Source organism: Triturus cristatus, chromosome 1_2, assembly GCF_964204655.1.
Source record: "Triturus cristatus chromosome 1_2, aTriCri1.1, whole genome shotgun sequence".
Taxonomy (NCBI): domain Eukaryota; kingdom Metazoa; phylum Chordata; class Amphibia; order Caudata; family Salamandridae; genus Triturus; species Triturus cristatus.
In genome coordinates this window covers 1,137,498,548-1,137,516,334 of record NC_140580.1, presented here as the reverse complement: position 1 = coordinate 1,137,516,334, position 17,787 = coordinate 1,137,498,548, and positions in this window count along the sequence as shown.

Sequence of the window (17,787 nt, the reverse complement as noted above, 5' to 3'; positions counted from 1 at the left end):
GGAGCCGCGAGTCACTCAGCAGGGCTCAGGTGTTCCAAGGCGAATCTGCCGGACCGTCCCAGAGCACCCCTTGTTATAGGGCGACTCCTCTTTGATGTCCGGAGTCTGTGCAGGCAGGGGTATTGTCACCTGGGGGTCGCTTGTTGGGGTTTCCTGCCATTGTCTTTTGATCCTTTCAGGGCCGGGTCGGGAGGAGTCCCAGACACCCAGCAGGCGTGGAGCCAGCCCTCGGGGAGGCCGGCAGGTCGATCGAAACCCACCGTCCCAGGGAAGCGCAGAGGTGTGATAGAAACTGCTCCTCCCTCTCTCATCCCAAAGGGGAGCGTGATGTCCTCCAGCCGGAGTGGCGCCTCTAGGCCAGGGTCGCGCTGGGGCCGGGCAGCCATCTTGTTGCATGAAGTGGGCACGCGGGCCCGGTGTGGCCAAAGGGCAGAAGGCCACGGACGGGGAAGTCCGGGTTGGGTGTGTGCGAGTTCTGGTGGGAAGGATCGGCTAGGCCGTGGGTTTGGGGGCTGGCGTGAGGTGCAGGGGTCAGGTCTAGCTATGTTACGAGGGCCGGGTCTAACAGCTACCTACTGTTATAATAGCAAACTGAGACAGATTACTGTCTTGACGAACTGGACTGGCTACTTGGAACTTTGCTGAACTCTCCTGCGAGTCTTTACAGAAGGCTCACGTGGCTACCTGTCCCTATTGAATACATATGCTACATCTGATCAGAATCTGTTGCGGCTGAGGAAGATTTCTCTATTCTCCCTGAATCCCAGAAGCTTGGTATATTTCATTAAATCCTTACTAATTGATTATTAGAGCTGCCTGCTATTTTATTGAATACAATTATTCTTTACACTTAAGATCGAATAACTAAACGTTAATATTTAATTTGATGACAACAAGGATTGGGTGGTCTCCTTGGATTGCTTACTTTCCTTCACTTGTAGATGGTTCATCATCGTTGTCTGGCTCAATATCCCCTTGAACGGCAAGAAGAGTAAGGAAGGTGAAATACATCAAATACACTTTAGTGACAATACCTCTATAAACTATGTTAATAAAAAATATTTAATAACGGTAGCATGAAGTGAACATCAATAGACATTTGAAGGTAAGGGTTAATCCATGCATGCAATTATTACATCTCTACAATGTCTGTTCCACAGCTCTGGCCACGGATGCTTCATTCTAGATGGCCCTCCTCAGGTACTGAACTAGTGTCCTCCTAGTTGGTGTTGAAACAGAATCTCCCGATCCCGCAGCCATACAAAAAGAATAATTAGAAATTATGAATAAATTAGTAATGCCAATTAAAAGAGTTTTTCTTTACCACAAAGGATTATAAATCAGAGAAAAAGCATAAATCAACATCGATAAAAACAATTTCACATTTTTAAACAAATAAAAAGCATACAGAAAAGGCTGAAAAAGATTAACTGGAAAGGTATAGTATGAAGATCATATGGTCTCAGACTTATCTGACTGGCGTTTAGCAGATGGCCTAATTGCTGCTATCAGGTTATGCACTGAAGTAATTTGTGTTTCTGTTTGCAGATTTGACACCAGGAGCTGTTGTATGTTGGAAACTGAGAGGAGAGAGAGCAAGACACATATCAAGGAATAAGCCATCCTAAGTCATATACGAGGAGGATATTTGAATGTTTTTTACATAACGTTTGAGACCCAGAGAAGTTGCTCTCCTGCAAGTTAACACCAAAGCGTAAAATATATATTACATTGCTGGCATTACAAGAGCAAGTATAATGGAAATTTAGATTGTCAAAGTATAACACATGTCTTGAATATTGACCAGGGTAGATGCAGATATGTGCAACACTACACATAGACCTGCAATGCCACTTACAAGTAAAAGGCAGGTAAGGGTTAAAGCCCAGAGACTAGACATTATATTGATCAGACTTTCCATCTGTGTGATCTGTGGTTGCAGTCTGGGCTTTGCTGCAGTACCAGGAGCGAAAGTAGCCGCTGTGGCAGGTGGTGGATAGAACAATAACACAGGAGTTTAAACGAGAGAAAAGAAAGTGTATGAATAGAATTGGTTAAAACATTAAAACTCAAAGTCATATTTGAGTACAGTTATTAGTTAATTACAAGTACCATTAAAAATAGATATAGGGCCTAGGAAACAATGCTATAGGACTTCCCTGCAGTGTGGGACTGGGATTGTTAGCATAAGGTCACACCTGCAAGTGTATTTGTCTGGTGTTGATTGGCAAGGCCTGTGCGTTGGCTAGCTGCACTTGTAATTACAGCTGCCCCAGGTGAAGTCAGTTAGCAAGTAAAATATGTGTTGTTTGATTCATTAAAATAGTTATGATTATGAATATGTGATTAAAGGTAAAAAGCACTTAAAAATATCACGCCATTCGAAGTCAAAATTAGACAGCGCAAACTATTTGATTTTCCATCTCCAGTATAGTTAAAGTTCATGTCTTTGATTTCACAATGTACAAACACATAATCTCGAAATACATGCGCTCAAATAATTCCATCCTCAATATCAATCAATCAAACATTTGTAGAGCGCACTACATACCTGTGAGGGTCTCAAGGCGCGGGGGTGCTACTGATCGAACAGCCAGGTCTTGAGTATCCTCCTGAAGGTCAGCAGGTATTGGGTCTGTCGTAGGCTCAGTGGGAGGGTGTTCCAGGTTTGGCGGCGAGGTGGGAGAAGGATCTCCCGCCGGTGGTTGTTCTTCGGATGCGTGGGACGGTGGCAAGTGAGAGGTCGGCGGAGCGTAGCTGGCGGTTGGGGATGTAGAAGAAGAGTCGACTGTTGAGGTAGGCAGGGCCGGTCTTGTGGAGTGCCTTGTGTGCGTGGATGAGGAGCTTGAAGAATATCCTCTTGTTGACGGGCAGCCAGTGCAGGTTTCTCAGGTGGGGGGTGATGTAGCCGTGGCGTGGTACGTCGAGGATTAGTCGTGCCGAGGCCTTTTGGATGCGTTGCAGTTGTTTGATGAGCTTGGTCGGGGCTCTCGCATAGAGGGCGTTTCCGTAGTCGAGTCTGTTGCTGACGAGGGCCTGGGTGACTGTTCTTCTTGTATCTGTCGGGATCCACCTGTAGATCTTGCGGAGCATGCGGAGGGTGTTGAAGCAGGAGGAGGAGACTTGCTTGGTCATGGAGAGCGTTGAGTCGAGAATGATTCCCAGGTTGCGTGCATGGTCGGTGGGTGTTGGGGCTGCCCCCAGTGCCGTTGGCCACCAGGAGTCGTCCCAGGCTGAAGGGTTGGAGCCGAGGATGAGGACTTCCGTTTTGTCCGTGTTCAGCTTCAGTCAGCTGATCTTCATCCGGTCGGTGACGGTCTTCATTCCTTCATGGAGGTTGGCTTTGGCAGTGATGGGGTCCTTGGTGAGGGGGAGGATCAGTAGAGTGTTGTCGGCGTAGGATATTATGTTGAGGTCGTGCTGTCGGGCGACGTGTGCGAGTGGGGCCATGTAAATGTTGAACAGTGTCGGGCTGAGGGAGGATCTCTGGGGTATGCCGCAGATGATCTCGGAGGCTTCGGATCAGAATGGGGGGAGGCGGACGCTCTGGATTCTGCCGGAGAGGAAGGAGGTGGTCCATTCCAGGGCTTTGTCTTGGATCCCTACGGCGTGGAGGCATGCTCGTAGCGTGCGGTGGCAGACGGTGTCGAAGGCAGCGGAGAGGTCCAGGAAGATGAAGGCTGCGATCTCACCATTGTCCAGCAGGGTCCTGATGTCGTCGGAGGCGGCGATGAGGGCAGGCTCGGTGCTGTGGTTGCTGCGGAACCCTGACTGGGAAGGGTCCAGAATTCTGTTTTCTTTGAGGTATCGGTTAGCTGTCTGTTGACGATCTTCTCGATGACCTTGGCCGGGAACGGGAGCAGAGAGATGGACCGGAAGTTCTTGAGGTCTCTAGGGTCTGCCTTGGGTTTTTTGAGTAGGGCGTTGATCTCGGCGTGTTTCCAGCTCTCTGGGAAGGTCGCGGTCTCGAGGGAGAGATTGATGACATTGCGCAGGTGGGGTGCAATGGAGCTGCTGTCTTTGTTGAAGATGTGGTGCGGGAATGGGTCTGACGGGGAGCCTGAGTGGATTGTGCTCATGGTCTTGATGGTGTCATCGATGCTCATGCTGGTCCAGGCTAGCAGGGGGTCGTGGTCGATGGTGTGCGGAGAGTCTGTTGTGTTGCTGTCTGATGGGGCTGTCTGGGTGTTGAAGCTGTCGTGAATGTCTGCTATCTTGCGGTGGGGAAAAGTGGCGAGGGAGTCGCACAGAGCTTGTGACGGCGGAATGTCGTTGGTGTGGGAGCTGGGGTTGGAGAGTTCCTTCACGATGTTGAAGAGCTCCTTGCTATTGTGTGCTTTGTTGTCGAGGCGGTCTTTGAAGGAGGTCCTCTTGGCAGTCCTGATGAGGTGATGGTGGTTGCGTGTGGCGTCCTTGTGGGCTGCGTGGCTGTCCGGAGTCTGTTCGCTGTCCATTTCTTCTCTAGTTTTCGGCAGGCTCGCTTGGAGGCTAGGAGTTCTGGGGTGAACCAACTGGCCCTCTTGCTGGTGTCTCTGTGGGGGTGTTTCTTCAGCGGGGCGAGGGTGTTGGTGCAGTCGTCGATCCAGCGTCTGAGGCTGTGGGCAGCGTCGTCGGTGTTGGAGGGTTCGGTGGGCGGGCTGAGAGCGAGGTTTGCGTGTAGTTGGTCTTCCGTGATTTTTCTCCAGCAGCGGCGAGGGATCTGTTGGGTGCGGTGGTGTGTGGTGGGTTTCTGGAAGGAGAAGTGGATGCAGCGGTGGTGCTTAAACATTGGGTGTTACAGTCAGGATGATGCTTTTCTCGTCTGTCTGTGAGCTACGGGGCTTTGAGATTGGATAATCAAATGGTGTTGGTCAGTGCAAAAGCACACTATGCTCCCGCAATCCCAGTTTGTATTCAAATTTACACTATTACAGTTTTACAGGGTACGGCGATACGCCGATTATCATGTGCAAAACACAATGTGCAAAGATCGAAGGGGCGTATTTACAAAGACTCAACGCCGCCAGAACGTCACAATTTGCGACGTTCTGGTGGCGTGCCATATTTACAAGCACGAAATGCAACAAACATAGGGGCATACTTACAAGCGCCTATCGCCATCGCTTCCAGTGACATTGTGATAGTGATAGGGACCTTGCCTTATTTACAAGGTAGCGTTGAGCCACTTAATGTGGCTTAACTCTGCCTTGAACAAAAGGCACCCTTTCACGCTGTATTTAGCATGAAAGTGTAGGGCAATGAGTGTTGTGGGGGTTGCGTTCCAACACAACACCCATTGATTTTGACGCTGCCACCTATTTACAAGGGCAGCGTAAATAGGAGGCAGTGCCAAACTTAAGACCAGTGAAAACCTTGTTTTAAACAGGCGAAACAAGGATAAATGCTTTATTTCTCCTCGTTTTTGCTGTTTCCATGTGTGCTGCCCTGTGCAGCACACATAGAAACAGCGAATTGCCTCTGATTGTTTATGTGCGGGAAGGTAACCCCTTCCTCTACAAAAACAAAAATGTAAAAAAAAATCAGTTTTGCAACTTCCATGTGTGCTGCATTACGCACACACAGAAGTTACAAAACGGTATTTAAAGAGACCTTCCTGCACATAAACAATCTTACCCCCAATGCAGATATGGTGCAAGAGTGCCTGCAGTGGCGCTAGGCAGCTGAACTCAGCGCTAGTGTTAGGGGAAACGCAGGGGTACGCCGTAATCTTGTGAATACGGCACATCCCGGCGTTTTCAGAATGGAAAAGCGTGGTGTTAGCAATGTTTGCTTAATGACACGCTTCTCCATTCTGCTGTAACTATGCCCCATAGAATTTACAAATCACCATTAGTGATTGTTTATTTGCAGGAAGGGACACATTCCTGCACGTGAACTATCATTCCCTGCAACGCAAGGGTGCCTGCGTTGGCACTAGGCAGCTAAATTTAGTGCCAGCACTAAGGAAAATGCAAGAGTGGGCGGTATTATTGTAAATACGGTACATACCTGCGTTTTGAAACTTTCGGAGCACAACATTAGCAATTTTGGCTTAACACCACGCTCCGACAGTTTCCTTTTAAATATGCCTCACAGGGTGCAAAGACAATGTACAGGTCCTTGCTGGTTCGAGATTCCTGCATCCAGTTTGTTGTTTTTCACTTTATGCAATACTTCACGGCTTAATTGCAAGACCGAATTGTTAGAGTTATGAAAACAGACCGAAGAGAAACTTTTTGTTGTGTCAGCAGTTTATGACATGTCCACGTGAGTGAACGAATCTGGGGCTGCTCTACAAAGTCAGCAGAGTGGACCAGAATCCCTCCGTATCCTCCCATACCAATGAGCCTTTATGGTACCTCAAGAGATGCTGGGGTGTTAAGAAGGTGATATAGCTTTGAAGCTAAATTTGCATGAGCTCTCTTGTCAGGGTCCTTCTGTCTAGAGCTGAGGACAGGAGTATGTTGTTTGTTTAATATCTCTGACAGTTGCTTGCTTGGCGGTTTCTCATAACTCTTGTGCTTCCAGTTCAAGCAGGGGTGATTTGAAATAAGATGCCAATGACGGACCCCCTAGGTTATCGACTTTCCTCTACGTTTGTTCGGACTCTTCCTCGCTGCGTTTTTTAACTTCACACAATAAGCCGGGCATCTTGCACCAACCATTAAGTTTTGTCGTGTCAGATTAAATTCCAGAGGCATTTGCACCTGGAAGCTGGAAAAGTAGCAGATAGGTGCTACACTGGTCTTTGCTGAGCAATTGGCAGTATTTCTGATCCTTACCACGCCATGAGATGGAGTGGGCATTCGCTTACATCTGTGACCTTAAGCAGACGGATTGTATCCTGGCCCATCAGATTTTTCTGGAGGCAGAGGGACACACTAGATAAGGCACATGATGGGCCTCGCGTACAATAAAATGACGCAGCGCGGCACTGAAAGCCATTTAGCTGCACCATGCTGCGTCATTTTCAAAGCACAGGGATGCGTCATATTAACAACAATAAGACACATCGCTGTGCTTGCCCCTGCGCTGGCGAACAATTGACTGCCATGCGCCAGCGCAGGTACCCTTAGGTCATTTTGCGAGAGTTCCTGCTCTGCTGGATGATTGTTTTTGTGCAGGAAGGTTCACCTTCCTGCACAAAAACAAAAATTATTGGCATTTTCCTCTTTCTATGCGAGCTGCAGAATGCAGCATGAATAGAAAGAGAAAAAAACTATGAGAAGTATTTTTCCTCGTTGCACTATTCCTATGCCTTCCTTGGAGAGGTGTAGGACGCATTCTCAGTTTTACAAACTGTTGTAATCTGGGAATCATTCAATCAATCAAACATTTGTAAAGCGCACTAATCACCCGTGAGGATCTCATGTGGCTGGGAGGGGGGTGCTGCTACTGCTCGAACAGCCAGGTCTTGAGAAGTGGCGACGAGGTGGGAGAATGATCTGCCACCGGCGGTCGTTCTGCGGATGCGTGGGACGGTGGCGGGGGCGAGGTCAGCGGAGTGAAGCTGGCGGTTCGGGGTGTAGAAGGTGAGTCGTTCGTTGAGGTATGCCGGTCCGGTGTTGTGGAGTATTATTGGTTGATATGACACAAGCTGTGAGATAGAACACTGACGAAGGAGCACGATAGAAGGTCTCCAAAAGGACTTAATTTGCAACTTCTCCAATGGGAGCAGATTTGTTTGCCCATGACAGCTTGTGTCATATCAACCAATAATACTGTGAACATATGCGGAACGTGACTACTGGCTTTGATTGGCCAAAGATAACCCCTGGCCTTTCTATTTGAGATTCATTTTCATATCTACCTTGGTCCTGAGGAAGGTGGTTTTGCCACTGAAACGCGCATAGACCAACAATACATATGAGGAGCGGTCCTTGAGAGACAAACTCATAGAAGTGTCTGATGGATGGGATTTAGAATCACCAACAATTATAGGATTTGTCCCCAGTAGATACATATTGGGTCCCTCATATGGTTGAATCTCTCATTTTCATGCATGAATGGAGGTTGCATGAGCAGGCTAGAATGGTAAGAATGATTTGTTGAAGGTTCTTTTTGCCGGGTTATGTGTTTATCTATCTAAAGGATTTATACTGTATTGTACATTATTCTTGAGCAAATGTTTGTACAATGCCAAATGGACTTTTTTAATGAAGTGTATAAAGAAATAAATAACAACAAAAAACTTTTTGGGGTTTAAAGAAAATATCTTAGAAGTTTAATAAAATAAACAACAAAATTATTATTGTGATTGATTGTTTTGTTCAATATTGATGTTGAGTTTGTGGCATTTCTGAGCCTTTCATGGTCACATTTAAAGAAATATAGGTCAGATTAGAGGTCGTCTTTGCTAGCTATTTTGTTCCCCCTCCTCTTGGACCTGAAAGTAAATAGGGGGTGCCTTTCCTTCATAGTTTAACCCCCCTCTTAGTACATGTGTCTAAGAGCTGACAATATAAAGCCCGGCTCTCGAGGTAATGAGACAGAACAGTCCAAGCTGAGCCAGAGAGATGCTGTGGGTAAAACTCAGACCTGAGCAACACATAAAAAGAACACACAATAATCCATGTGCAGCTGTTGCTTCTCCTATAAAAAGAAAAAGTACTTCAATACACACACGACTAAATACTATACTTAAAATGGCAAATATTCACAGTATTTCAGGTGGAATTAGAAATTAAAGCCCCTGTAAGGGCCTCACTGAATAACCAGGAAGCAAATCACTGACCTTTGCCTCAAGGCCGTTTCTACCATTAGGCAAGACTAGGCGGCCGCCTAGGGCGGTAAAAGGGTTAGGGCAGCAAAAGGGGGATTTTTTTTTATTTGTGCATGCATATAATACCCACTGGAACAGTCTGCATTCATTTCACAGAAGAAGCAGGTGAAGTTCTTTACGTATGTCATCCTTCTTTTAATTTTTATAATTTCAGTATTGTAAAGAAACCATAGGGAACCCATTTCATAACCTTTAAAAACAGTATAAATAATGTCGTCATTCTCGTGCAGACACATGGAAAAGAGTACACATGTAAGTGAACGTAAAAGAAGTAAGAAAAGCTACAAATACATTGTATTTTAAATAACATCTCTAAGTTTGCAAGGAAAACTTTGCAGTGTTCCAAGTGACAAATGGGAAAGTAAAATAGAAAGAAAACCGTGATGAAGTGGAGATAAAGGGGGTCGTAAGAGATAACAAAGCAGAAAGGAGCACAACATACAGCACAATAAGCTCTTTCTTAAAGTGTCAAACAGAATTTCTTCCCAGAATCCATGTCGTAGATCACTGCAACTTATTGGGAGACTCAATCTGTATGAGCAGTAGGGAATCTGGGCCTAGATTCACAAAAAGTCATTCAGAGATGGGCTGCATCATAAAAACCTTGTTGTACTGCACTATGCAACTTTTTTGCCTCATGGTCAGGCAGCAGCACCTGTATGTGAGTGCAAGCGCACCTGCTTGTATATGCTGCGCAGCGCACCCTAGCATAGTGGTGTGTGGAGCGGGTCGGCGGTACCAGTGTGTGGGTCCCCAGGGCCGTCAATCTTGTAGCACGGGAAAGCGCTACCAATGACGGCCCTGGGCATCATTTTTGGCCAGTCCCTAAGTTGTGCTTTATGCTGCAGCCAGTGATGGTGACTACGTCTCGCACATTGCACCACCCTCTCTCTCGGCACGCAGGGGGCAGACTGTTTGTGTCGGCTGCTCTGGTGCCTAGGAAATAAAATAACCGTGTCAGGTAATTGGTTTATAATTCACGAATTTCATTTGTTTTTAAGCAGTGCAAACAGGTGGCTAATAGCACGCCACACATAAAAACATATATGGGGCCAAGAGGCTTATTTGTTCCATCACGTTAATCTGAAATTCGTTTTTTGTTTTTTCACCCCAAAATACAGGTTCCGCTCTTATTATGGTCTGGAAATAGTGAAAAAAAGACGAATAGCCATAATTTATTTTCTAACCTGCAATAAAAACAAGTTCTCATTGTGCTCTGCCTCCTGCGCTTTAGCTTTTGGGGTTGTTTGTCACGATTTATGCGAGACATATCAGCGGCAGCTAGATATGAAGCGTGTGATGCTTGACCTGCGTGAATAAAATCATGTAGTGAGACTCTCCAATCCACCTGGTTTCAGAGTCAGTTTGGCAGCTCTATATGATTTACCACTCAAATGTACCTAGGCAACTATTGTACCGCGCTGTGATCTTCTACGGCTGCGTTTGCTCTCCATACGCCCACTTACAAAATATACATCGCTAATTAAATTGTGCCTCGGGGCTTACATAATAGGTCAATATTACACTCCTTTTTAACTTGGAAAGATAAAAGGCTGAGTAGACTGTCAAATATTTCAATTGGTGACCAGCTAACACTGCAGATCTCTGCAGCAAGCGGTTAACCTACTCAGCTGTTTTGCCATGTGCTCTTTGATTGTTGGTGTTATTTATACTCAGGGCCACTTGAAATTAAGCCGCAGGGGGAACCAAATTATGCGAGAGTTGGCTAAATTATGGTTATAAAAAAAGGCAAATTGTGTGGCATAACGAGGCACATTTTGTGATCTAATGCATTAATTCTTCTAGCCTGGATGACAGGGGGAGAGAGTGATGGTAGTAAAAGGGAGGGGGCGTCATTTTTCAATTCTCGCCTAGGGTGGCAAAACACCAAGAAACGGCCGTCTTAGGGCAGAAATGAGAGACAGCAGGGAAGGTATAAATGGACCACTAAAGTTAGAGAAAGTGAGACAGTTGGAAAGGATGTCAAGATGAGACACACAATCCATTGGTGAGACAGTCAGTAGGAAGGAGTGAGACTCAGGGATCCAGGTTGAGAGACAGTCAGGACGACGTGGGATGAGGTGCAGAGGTCATGAGTGAATGCAGTAGCGGCCGGTGTCAGAGGAGAGGGTAGGGGCGGGGGGAGACAAGGAACAATGAAAAAAGGAGAAAAAACAGAACTCACCTTTCATCCTGCAGCCCGCATCTGCTCTTCTCGTGGCTCCACTTCAGACAGAGGCTCCCAGACTCCCCTGCAGCCAATCCTGAAACTGCTCTCACACATGAGAGCAGCCGCAGGATTGGCCTGAGCGCCGACGATCTGTGCTCCCAGGGATACTAGGAGCCTGTGCTTTGCTGTCTCCAACGAAGCAGGGTTGGAGAGAGCTTCAATGCACATGACGGTTCGGGCGGCCTGAGACGGCCAGCCTAACCGCCATGCGCACTGATGACAGTGCATAACGCTCCCCGTGGGTGCCTGTTATCCCCCTGGCCCCTCTCCCAAGACTCCGGGAAACAACAATAAAACGATAATAAACCTGAGGTTATTATTGTTTTCTTTGTTTCTGCTGCAGGCAGGGTATGGACACTGACCACCTGCAAGCACCAACCCAAATTAAGCACTGGTAGTTCTGCCCACTTTGCAGCATTTCATTTATGGATCTTGCTGAAGTAACCAGCTCTGAGCTCTGATGTTACACAATTATATCTTCTCCCTTTTGGACTTAACATGTGGATCAACAGACAGGGGCTACTTCACGAATTCTTAGCTTTGGTCATTTTCTGGATCCTGCCTGGCATTGGGTGACTGGCGTGCCTCGTCGGTAGCACAACCCAGTCCTGCCCTGGCTCTCAAGGTCCTAGCTGGCACTGGAGGGTCACACCATGTAGGCATCTTGTCCAGGCTATTGCCTGATGTCTCCTCTAAGGTCAGAAAGCTGCAGGAATCAGGCCCTCCTGGCTGGACCCAGGTCCTGGCTGGTACTGTAAGGCTTCTTCGGGTCGCACCATTGCATAGCTGAAAGAATCTGCCTTTGGTCCTCCTGCCTGGCTAGAGGAGGGAGGCACTGGCACTTGGAGACTTGGACGCTACTTTGGTAAGGGAGGAAAGAAAAGCCTTCTAAAACGTCTCCATTTAAAGGGATAGCCCTTACTTCCTGCTACACGGCGCACTCTGGTGGTGTAATGTGTTATGCTTAGGCCGTGGCTCATCACTGCTGGGCTACACCAAACACGCAATGAATGATGGGAGAAATGCTCAGCGGCGGCTCCTCCGCAATGGAGGAGGAGATTCGCCCCACTGGCTCAGAGCCAGCAGCTGAAAAATAAAACAATATTTTATTATCATTTAATTTTTCAGCTGCTGGCTGAGCCAGCTTTTGCACGAAGGGTTAGGGCCAGGCCATGGGAGGGGGGAAGAGGAGTGGAATGTACCTTTTTACTTACGCATGCCAGTTTGGCCAGCCGTCTTATGCTGGCTAAACTGACATGCGCACTAAGGTGTCTCCAACCTTGCTGTATTGCACAGCAGGGTTGGAGAAACAGCACAGACTCCCTGTGTCTGAGCGAGCGTTAATCCAGCCCGCTCGGGCAAATCCCCAATCTGCTCTCAAGCTTGAGAGCAGCGCAGGGATTTGGTGTTGAGTTTGTGATGCAGGCCCAGGAACTGCTGGGACCTGGAAGCAGAGGCGCACGAGGCGGCCGGCAGCACCAGGCCAGTTCTTTTAATGTATTTTTTATTATTAACCCCTCCGCATGCCCCCCTCCACCTCTCACTCTGAGGAACTTCGATTTTCGATCACGATCGAATCGACCCGCCATTTTGTGACCCGCCGCCATTTTGCGTTGCCATCACTCAGGCAGCACGGCGAACGAAGTCTATTCTGCTTTTTCTGTAGCCTGGTGTCAAAATACATCCTCAGCCTTTATTTGCGAAGCTGGTGTTAGAACTAGCCGAGTACACTAATCCCTGTCTGGCTTTCCTAATCCCTGTTTCAACTATCTGTTGGCTCACACTATTCTTTCCTGATCATATCTTATCGACTGGCCTTCACTGTCTCCTGCTAGCATTCTCTCTTGTCACGACTGTCCTCCAATACACACAAACGTATCTCACCACCTGCAAGTTAGTTATAATCTGTTAATGAATTAGTTTGAGGGTGGGGTGCCAAACACAGTTAGAGGAGAAGTCTCTTCAAGTCATCTGATATTTCTGTTTTCGAACCTTTCCTATTGGTTCCGCTTTGTTTTCCAACTTTCCCTATTGGCTCTTTTCTTATATGCTTTGGGAGCGTATCTCGTTAATAATTGTGTATTGTATAGTATTTAATCTGATGCGCCAAAGAGTGAAATGGCAGTCTCCTGAGAACCTACTTTGTGTACTTCTAGGATAACTGTACTAGCTGCCGCTAAATAAATCCAATCTGCTAACGCCGACAGAGTGTCCCGTGTCTCTGTGTAGCGAAGCAGGTGAACTCCGGAGACAGAGGGCGTACCCGGCGCCGCCAGGTCCAAAAGGTTCTGGTTCTTCAATTGGCGCCCAACGTGGGGCGGCTTCAGTGGTACCGGTTCTGCTCGAAGGTCGTGAGGAACCCTGCAAGAAAATTCTGGAGGGTTCGCAAGCCACACTAAGCGACCATTGTATGTCGAAAGTGGTCCAAAGGTCTTTTGCAGCGCAGTTACTCCTTCCTGACGGCTGCTGACGACCGCTGCCCTGACTGCCGCCCTGCTTTGGCCCATTCCTTTGATGATGTATGGTAAGACGAGACGATAGACGGGCCTCTCTTGGTGGAAGAAGACGTCCTTAGTTAAGTATTTTCGTGGGTCGCGCCCACAATTTGGTTCTTTGTTTGATGTCCTTAGGTTTCTTAGATTTAGCTTTTGCAAAGGCTAAAGCCGAGGGTAAGTGCATTTGTGCTGCGTAAACTGAGTTTTACTCCCTTGAAGTTTGTGAACAGTCCGGAGACATCTCGAGATGCCTGGTCTGACTAAGTTTGGAAGAATTTGTTGTCTTGGTTGTAATAGGGATTCCCGACTTGAGGACTCTTGTCCGATTCCTTCGGTTGGAACTCCCACATATGAGCTCTATTCGAAACATGGTAACGGCCCCATTGCCTTTAACGAGACATGGACTCGATACAAGAAGAAAGATGGTGTTCTCAAATGGCCAGAAAATGGTAGTTTTGATCCTGATGTGCTAGACAATTTGGAAGCAGTTTTGTTCAAAAGAAAAGCCCGGCCGGCAATGTTTGACTCTTTCCGCCTTTGGCGTAAGGAAGCCAAACAGAAAGAAATTAAACAAGCAAAACGAGATAGGAAAGCACAGGGTATGACAATTATACAGGCTGACCAACAGTTCAAAAATGATGAAATTGACAATGCGACTGAAATTTCAGAAAGACAACATCGTATGGCGATAGATAAATGCTATCCGGTGTTGCCTGTTTCTCCTTCTGATAATAAGAAAGATATAGAAGAAGATCCCCTAATGTCTCATTTATTAAGGTTGCCTCCACCCTATGCGCAAAATGCCAATGTACCTCAGCTGTTACAGCCTGCTCAGCTGCCAGTGGTACCTCCGCCGGTTCCGGCTCTTCAGCATTTGCCTCCTCCAGTATTACCGCCCTTGCCGGTTTTATCATTAGCCTCAACTTCTTTGCCTTCATCTCCTGATCTTAGCTCTCCTTTGCCTTCTGCTCCTCCTGCAATTTCCAGTTCTTCTCCTGTCAGTTCTCCTAATACTCTGTCTCCAGTTCTAATGTCTAATTCACCGTAAGTGCGTAAGCGTCTCACAGATTCTGTCACTAGTATTCTATCTCCTTTCTTTGGAGTTTTTAATGTGTCTCCGGCTTTTGCTCGAAGACAATCTCGTAGTCAGTTCCCAGATTTTGAGGAACGAGAGAAGCTAGACTCTCCTGCACGAAGATGGATCAAGAAGGGTCCACAATATAGTGTGCTTGATATTATGCCTACCTTTTTGCAATGGAATGCGCCTACGCAGAGATATGTTTTTAATGTAATGTGCGACATTCTCATTAAAGAATGGGAAGATGTGAGTTCGAGTCCGATCTCACAAGATCTGTTAAATGTTCAAGCTGATTTTGAAAAAGGACTTATTGTAGGTTCCAAAGTTGAGGAAGCTGTAAGGACACTTATCTCTTATAGATCCTTATTGTTTTCTCAGATTTTTCTTGATTCCGATCCGTCGGTTAAACTGACGTCGAAAAATTACCCTATGAGAGAGAGTTTGGAAGGAGGCCGTTGCGGGAGTAGGTGGTAATGCGCCTAATCCTGCTCATTTTCAACGTATATGGGTACATGTCCCTTGGAAGAGGTCTGAAGTTTTGGCTCTTAAACAGACTCTACCAGATCCTCGTAAGAACCCTGCAGGTTATTACAAAGAATTATCGCAGACAATCGATGCTTGCATTATGAATCTAGCAGATATTGATATGTTGATGGGTAATGTAGTCCCATAGACAATATGGGCTAAAATTCATAGAGAGGACCACGCACAAGAACTAGGAGCTACTTGGGATGTTATAGCTAATACAGATAGAAACCAAGTGGGTGGCAAAAAGCCTGACGCTTTGATCTCGGAACTTCCTGGTAGAATCATCACGTTAATGAAAACTATGATGCCTGCACTGAGAGTTAATTGGGATAAACTGGCAGCATGCAAACAAAAGAAAGATGAAAGTGTCTCTGACTTCTTTACTCGTTTTGAGGAGACATTTATCGACCACAGTGGTCAGGACATGGCTACTGAGGGTGGACAGCGATTATTCGTGGACAAATTTGTATTCAATTTGCTTCCTGAGCTGTCACACAAATTAAAAGATTCAGAAAGTTCTTGGGCTGTTTCTTCTTCTACTCAGATATTGGATACTGGATACTGCACAACATTATGAGAATAGGGATAAAGAAGAAAAAGAAAAGCAAGAGAAAAAGGCGAAAGATTTAAAAACGAAGGTTCTCTTGCAGCAAGCCTATCCGCCACGTTATGTTCAGCCTCAGATTCAGCAGCCACCGCAGTTTCAGAGGTTGTATCAAAAACCTGAGTCATACAATCCACGACTTTTGTTAGGTCCTAATCAATGTGCCTATTGTAGAGAGGAAGGTCATTTTAAGAGTAGTTGTCCGGTTTTATTGCAGCGCAATGGAGCGTTATCTGCTCCACGAGGTCGTGCTGGCCTCCAGTCAGCAAACAGAGGTAGAGGTCGAGGTGTGTTAACTCAAGAACAACGTGCCCTTCCTTCTCCCAATTCCATGAACTACTTTGATCAGCAAAATGTGAGATCTACACAGTATTACAATGAAGACCATTATGTTGAAGGCGAGAATGAGAGTCTTCATGCCAACTAGGACAGCCATGGACAAAGTGAGGGAGTTGTGCCAATCCCAGTAGATCAAAATGGTCCTTATGTTAACGTCACTACAATGGGTGTATCAGAGCCATTTCTTCTAGATACTGGAGCAATGAGAAGTTCTATCATTCATTCTAAATTCCCTGGGGCCCCTTTGTCTGGCTTAACGAATGTTTCTGTAGGATTCTCTGGCGCCCCTGTTCGCAATCCGGTTTCTTGCCCTTTGCCTATTTCAGTTGGTCCTTATGATTTGGAAGCTCCACTTCTGTTGACGAATGGTTGCGGTGAGAATCTGTTGGGTCTAGACCTATTGAAAAGAATGCATGCTACAATATATTGTTCTTCTTCTGGCGTACATATCACTCTAGGTCAGAAGTTGATCTCCCCAATGTATTTGTCCAAAGATCAGTTTCCTCCTGAGTTGCTTTCTCTTCCAACAACGCTTTGGGCCACGGGTCCGAACGATATGGGTTGTCTTGAGATTCCGCCTTATGTTGTCACTCTCAAGCCCAATGTTAAACTACCACGTACCCCACAATACAGAAATTCTGCTGAAGGTGAAAAAGCGCTTTTGGAAATCATTCATGACTTAATTCGGAAGGATGTGGTTGAAGAAACAAGAGGTAACACATGCAATAGTCCTATTCTTCCTATTCTTAAACGTACTGATCCTTCTCAGCCTCCTGTGTACCGTTTTGTAATTGATCTGCGAGAAGTAAACAAAATTGTGATTCCACAATTTCCTGTTGTTCCAGATATCACTGCTTTGTTGACAATGATACCTTCCACAGTGACTAGGTTTTCTGTTATCGATCTAAAGAATGCCTTCTTCAGTATTCCCATTGCAGAAGAGAGTAGGGACATTTTTGGTTTCTCTCTTGGAGGCCGAAGCTTCCGATTTAAGCACGCACCCCAAGGCTATTATGAAAGTCCCTCCATTTATAGCCAAGCTTTAAAATGTCATCTTGATACTTTTTACTTGCCGATTGATGCTGCTCTTATTCAATACATGGACGACTTGTTAGTCGCCGCCGATACAAAAGATATCTGCAAAGATGTCATTGTTGCACTGTTACGCCACTTGTTTAAACTGAATCACAAGGTTTCACCTTCCAAACTACAATATGTTTGTCAAGAGGTTACCTACTTGGGTCATCTCCTATCAAAGGAGGGACGACGGTTGACACCAGAACGAATTCAGGCGATTGCACGAATGTCTGTACCATCCACACAAAGGGAAGTACGTGCCTTTCTGGGTATTACTTCTTATTGTAGACAGTGGATCCCTAACTTCTCTTTGATCGCCAAACCTATGTTGGCACTCACTTTAAAAGATACGCCTCAGCCCCTTCCTTGGACTGATGAGTGCCAAAGGAGTTTCACTGATTTACGCACTGCTCTCTGTTCTGCTCCTGTACTAGGCACCCCAGATTACACTAAGCCTTTTACGCTGTATGTTCACGAGAGAGAAGGTTGTGCATTGGCAGTCTTGACACAGCAATTTGAAGACAGACAGTGGCCATGTGCCTATTTTTCGGCTACATTAGATCCCGTAGCTAAAGCATTGCCCAGTTGTCTCAAAGCAACAGCAGCAGCAGCAATTTCTATCCGACAGTCTGCTGGAATGGTGTTGGATAACACTCTCATTGTCATGGTGCCACA